The sequence below is a fragment of the Clupea harengus genome, chromosome 21 (assembly GCF_900700415.2).
Source record: "Clupea harengus chromosome 21, Ch_v2.0.2, whole genome shotgun sequence".
Lineage (NCBI taxonomy): Eukaryota > Metazoa > Chordata > Actinopteri > Clupeiformes > Clupeidae > Clupea > Clupea harengus.
The window spans coordinates 22622389-22627388 of NC_045172.1; the positions used below are offsets into that span (position 1 = coordinate 22622389).

Below are 5000 nucleotides of genomic sequence, written 5' to 3' on the forward strand. Positions count from 1 at the left end.
TGTGTGAGCCACTTGTGCTGATGTAATCCCTTTGACCAGAGACTGTCCCAGTGTGAAATAATCACGTTATTGTAATTCCCTGCTGTTATGTAACTGGTCACATACATAGCTACTGAAGTTTGTTTTATGTAAGGCCCATACAATCTCTGGAATAATGTTTCTGTGTGTCTTATCACGTATTTAGTGCTTATAGAGGATTTAGCCACCGTGACAACTTTGTTGCCTTTTCGGGCGCTGTCATACCCGGGCATTGAGTCCTATGTGCTCTTGTGACGTGTGCTGTCCCAATTCATGCAGCCTGTTGCGTTCTAGAATGTTCTATTGGAGAATGTTGTGACATTGCTGTGACGTGGCTTGTGGTTCTGCTTCCATGGCAATGCCATGTCCCAGTTTGTCCCTCCTGTGAAAGCCGGGAGGTGGGGATGGCAAGGGGGGGGTTGGGTTTGCAGGTGGCACACAACCCCAGCCCCGTCCTCCTGACCCCCCCGCCACAGTCGGAGAAGGTCAGAGCGTTCCGCGCCAGTTAAGAATGCTGCCTTTGTTGTGCCCAGCCTCACCCCCCCCCCCCTCACTCATTCACTCACAGTGCCCACTGCGTTGTCTGAATAGACCGCTCCTCTCCTCTCCTCCTCTCCTCTCCTCTCCTCTCCTCTCCTCTCTTCGCCTCTCGCCCATGTGAGGTGCCCGCTGCAGATCACTGGGCCAGGCCAAGGCCAAGGGGAGGAGGAGGCCTCGTGCGTCATGCCAGCTTTGGGTTTCGCCAGGCATATTGCCACCCTGACTAGCCCACCGTGCCACAATGGAGGGACACTTTTAAAAAAAGTTGAAATGGTCCCGCAGAGGGAGAGGGAGAAAAAGAGGGTGAATCAGAATAGTATTTATTGCCAAGTAGGTTTACACCTACCTGGAATTTGTTCTGGTGTGTAGGTGCATACAGTGAACATAAAAACATACAAACACAATAAGTACTACACATAACATAAAAACACAATAAGTACTACACATGAGAGAAGTACTTCAGAAGGGACAGGGGCAGGGGCAGGGGCAGGGGCAGGGGCAGGGGCAGGGGCAGAGGCAGAGACAGAGACAGAGACAGAGACAGAGACAGAGACAGAGACAGAGACAGAGGCAGAGGCAGAGGCAGAGGCAGGGGCAGGGGCAGGGGCAGGGGCAGGGGCAGGGCTGTAGGAAGGCTGGTTTGCTGGAGTGATTGTTGAGGTGCCAGGCTGAGTGGAAGTGGGTATGGGTCTTTTCTCTTCCTTGTGTATTCACTCACTCACACTCTCTCTCTCTCGCTCTCTCTCACACTCTCTCTCTCTCTCTCGCTCTCGCACTCCCACGTTCACACGCGCTTAAGCTTTTATTTTCCCAGCGTTCTCAACTGCTCTCCAAGTACAATGTTTTGGGTTCATCCTTTTTTGGGAGGGGCTTCTTTTGTGTGTGTGTGTGTGTGTGTGTGTGTGTGTGTGTGTGTGTGCAGGCTGAGTGAATATCTGTTTGCAGACATACAAGCCTCTCTGAATGTGTGCTTGTCAACCCAGTTTCCCTGCCAGCCTGTGTGTAATTCTCACCCCTCCCCAACGCCCCCCACTGCGGTAGTCTCACGAGAACCTCGCCTAATGCTTCAGGTTCCACGTCTCTCTAAAACCCCTGTGAGATGTTTGTGAGACGCCAGTGAGATATTCGCGAGATGAGAGTCTTTTTAGCCCAGTGATGTGGCCCAGTAAGAGTGCGCATGAGGACAGCCTGCTGTTTCTCTGGGTCGGTGAAACCAGAACCGGTGAGCGGCTCTACGGGTCGGGCTCAGCATTGAAAGGAGATCCACCTGGGTTGGGTTTCAGGATACCGGCCCGTCTCCGGGGGATGGCGCCACCCCTGCTGCACACACACACACACACACACACACACACACACATACACTCAGAAATGTAAACATGACTCGTCAGGTCAAATATACCATGAATACTCATGAGACATGAGACCTTGATTTCACATACACTATAAAAATGTGTGATTTCACTTTCGAAATAGCTAACCCTGACATTTCAGTTGAAATATACTATAGAATACTTAAGATTCCACTTTGGAAATATAAAGACTTTTATATTAAATATAATATTTATATGTAAATATATAAGTGTAACTAGACCATCATGTGAGTGTTTTCTGTGGGTGGGCCACTGCTGGGAAGTCCTGGTGTGTGAGCGCTCCTCCTCCGTTGCTGGGCAACAGGCAGCTCAGTGATCAGGCCCAAGCCCGGCTCAGCCTGGGATGGGTTTGTTTACATCTCCCAAGGTCCCCCATAGGTGTCTTGGCATTGCCTGTAGAGAAAAGGGGTGGGAAGGTGAATTGCAGGTTGGGGGCCTCAGGGCCCTTGTGGATTATATAAGTGAACTGTGAGGACACACACACACACACACACACACACTGTCTCACGGCTGATAAGGAATGAGTGATGGGCCTGTAATTAAATATGGACTTTTTGAGAGAAGTGTCAGTGAAGCACGCTGTCAGTGCTGTTTTAATCCCTCCATACACCGCAGTCTGAGAAGTGACAGGCCTGACTTCTCTTCTAGTGTGGTCCAGGACATGCCCGTTTAAAATGATCATCTATAATCTAGCTCTGTTCATTTTGGCCTGGTGTTAATTGATCATCTATAATCTAGCTCTGTTCATTTTGGCCTGGTGTTAATTGATCTATAATCTAGCTCCGTTCCTTTTGGCCTGGTGTTAGTAGATCATCTATAATCTAGCTCTGTTACTTTTGGCCTGGTGTTAGTTGATCATTCAATTCAATTCAATTCAATTCAATTCAATTCAATTCAATTCAATTTTATTTATATAGCGCCATAACGATACAATTGTCTCGAGGCGCTTATCATCTATCATCTATAATCTAGCTCTGTTATGTTGGCCTGGTGTTAGTTGATCATCTATAATCTAGCTCTGTTAATGTTGGCCTGGTGTTAGTAGATCATCTATAATCTAGCTCTGTTAATGTTGGCCTGGTGTTAGTTGTATGCAGTGTGCATTCCTGTATATTATAGGCCCTAGCATCAAATGCTAGTTCAGTATTACTTCACATTTGACACATCCAGCGAACATTTTCACACACTTGTCTTTTTGTTGAACCCTTTTGAAATGTAAGAACAGGAAGTGAACTGTATCGCGTGTTTTGTTGTGAAAAATATGTGCTGCGTCAGAAGAACCCTTTGGCCTTAAGGGCAGGAGTCCAGTTCTTAGTCATGATGGCACTGCCCTGATGAAACAAGAACCACACCACACACTCGAAGTACTCTCTCACACTGTGTGTGTGTTGTTTGTGTGTGTGTGTGTCAGTGTGTGTGCTTGTGTTTGTGTGTGTGTGTGTGTGTGTAAGTGTGTGTGTGTTTTGTTTGTGTGTGTGTGTGTCAGTGTGTGTGCTTGTGTTTGTGTGTGTGTCTGTGTGTGTGTGTGTGTGTGTAAGTGTGTGTTTTGTTTGTGTGTGTGTGTGTCAGTGTGTGTGCTTGTGTTTGTGTCTGTGTCTGTGTGTGTGTGTGTGTGTGTGTGTGTGTGTGTGTAAGTGTGTGTGTGTGTGTGTGTGTGTCTGTGTCTGTGTCTGTGTGTGTGTGTGTGTGTGTGTGTGTGTGTGTGTGTGTGTGTGTGTGTGTGTGCTGAGGTATGCTGTGTATGCTATTAAAGCTGGTGGCTAGAGATGTTTCACACTACACGCCCCCACTAAGACCTATGCACGCACGCACGCACACACACACACACACACACACACACACACACACACACACACTACACGCCCCCACTAAGACCTATGCACGCATGCACACACACACACACTACACGCCCCCACTAAGACCTATGCACGCACACACACACTCACACACACACACACTACACGCCCCCACTAAGACTTATGCACGTACACACACACACACACACACACTTGCGTATACAGTCTGTGCCCTTTCTGCAGTGCTGCTCCACTCAGATGCCCTGTTTCACTGGATCCAGTTCAGTTCCACTGCCCTGGCTGTAGTTCTGGTTGGTTTTGTGCATCCATAAAGGCCATAGCAGTGCTTTCTGTGTTTCTGCCTCTTTAGTTGCTTCCTGGAAATGTTTCCAGGTTGACCTTAGCTGTGGTGGTTCAACACTAGAAAATCCAGCCATGTATAATTGAACACGTCGAAATTCCAGCCCTGTATAATTGAACACGGCGTTCTCTGCTTTTGCGTACATTTGAAACGGAAAGCCGAGCAACCCGACACCGAACCTGCAACCTGAGGTTTGGGTCTGAAGAGACGTAATTCTTCTGCTCTTGTTGTTTGCAGACAGTCGGAGGAGAGTCTTCAGGTCTGAGACTAGAGGTTTAAGCCCTGTATAATTTAGCACGGTGTGGAACTCTTGGGAGAGTTGGTTAGCGGCAGGGGTGAAACTGAACACCCCTCCTGATGTTCTGTGAGATCCAGTTTTTCTTGATCCCTCCTGAACCCATAAGCTGATCAGGGGGAAACGACCCAAAAGTCTCTGTGAACACCTCTTCACACACTGACGCTTGTTGTACACTTTTGTGACCGAACGAGCGTTTCCGCCCCGTCCCTCAAAGGCAACGCGTCCGCTCACGGTCACGAGATACACTACTCCTTCGCAGGGCCTTTGTCCACCTCGGAGGGGACACGAGAGACACTACTCCTTCTCTGCGTCTCAGGCCTCGGTCCACCGCGGAGGGGACACGAGAGACACTACTCCTTCTCTGCGTCTCAGGCCTCGGTCCACCGCGGAGGGGACACGAGAGACACTACTCCTTCTCTGCGTCTCAGGCCTCGCAGGCGTCGGCCTCGGTGCACCGCGGAGGGGAGAGCACTGTGGTTTCCTCCAATCTTCAGCATTAGCGTTGGAGAGATCAGATGTCCAGTTAGATTAGAACTCTTAAGCTGTTTGGGTGAGGGCAGGCATGCAGACTTGGAGTCAACCGGAGTATTTATCAAATGATTAGAGGCTGATGAAAT

At 49.0% G+C, this 5000-nt stretch overlaps 1 protein-coding gene across 14 annotated transcripts in view; it reads left to right on the forward strand.

Moving 5' to 3' along the window:
* LOC105905651 (CLIP-associating protein 1-B) overlaps positions 1-5000 on the forward strand; it is a 74628-nt gene that overhangs the window by 20328 nt on the left and 49300 nt on the right. The window lies entirely within an intron of this gene.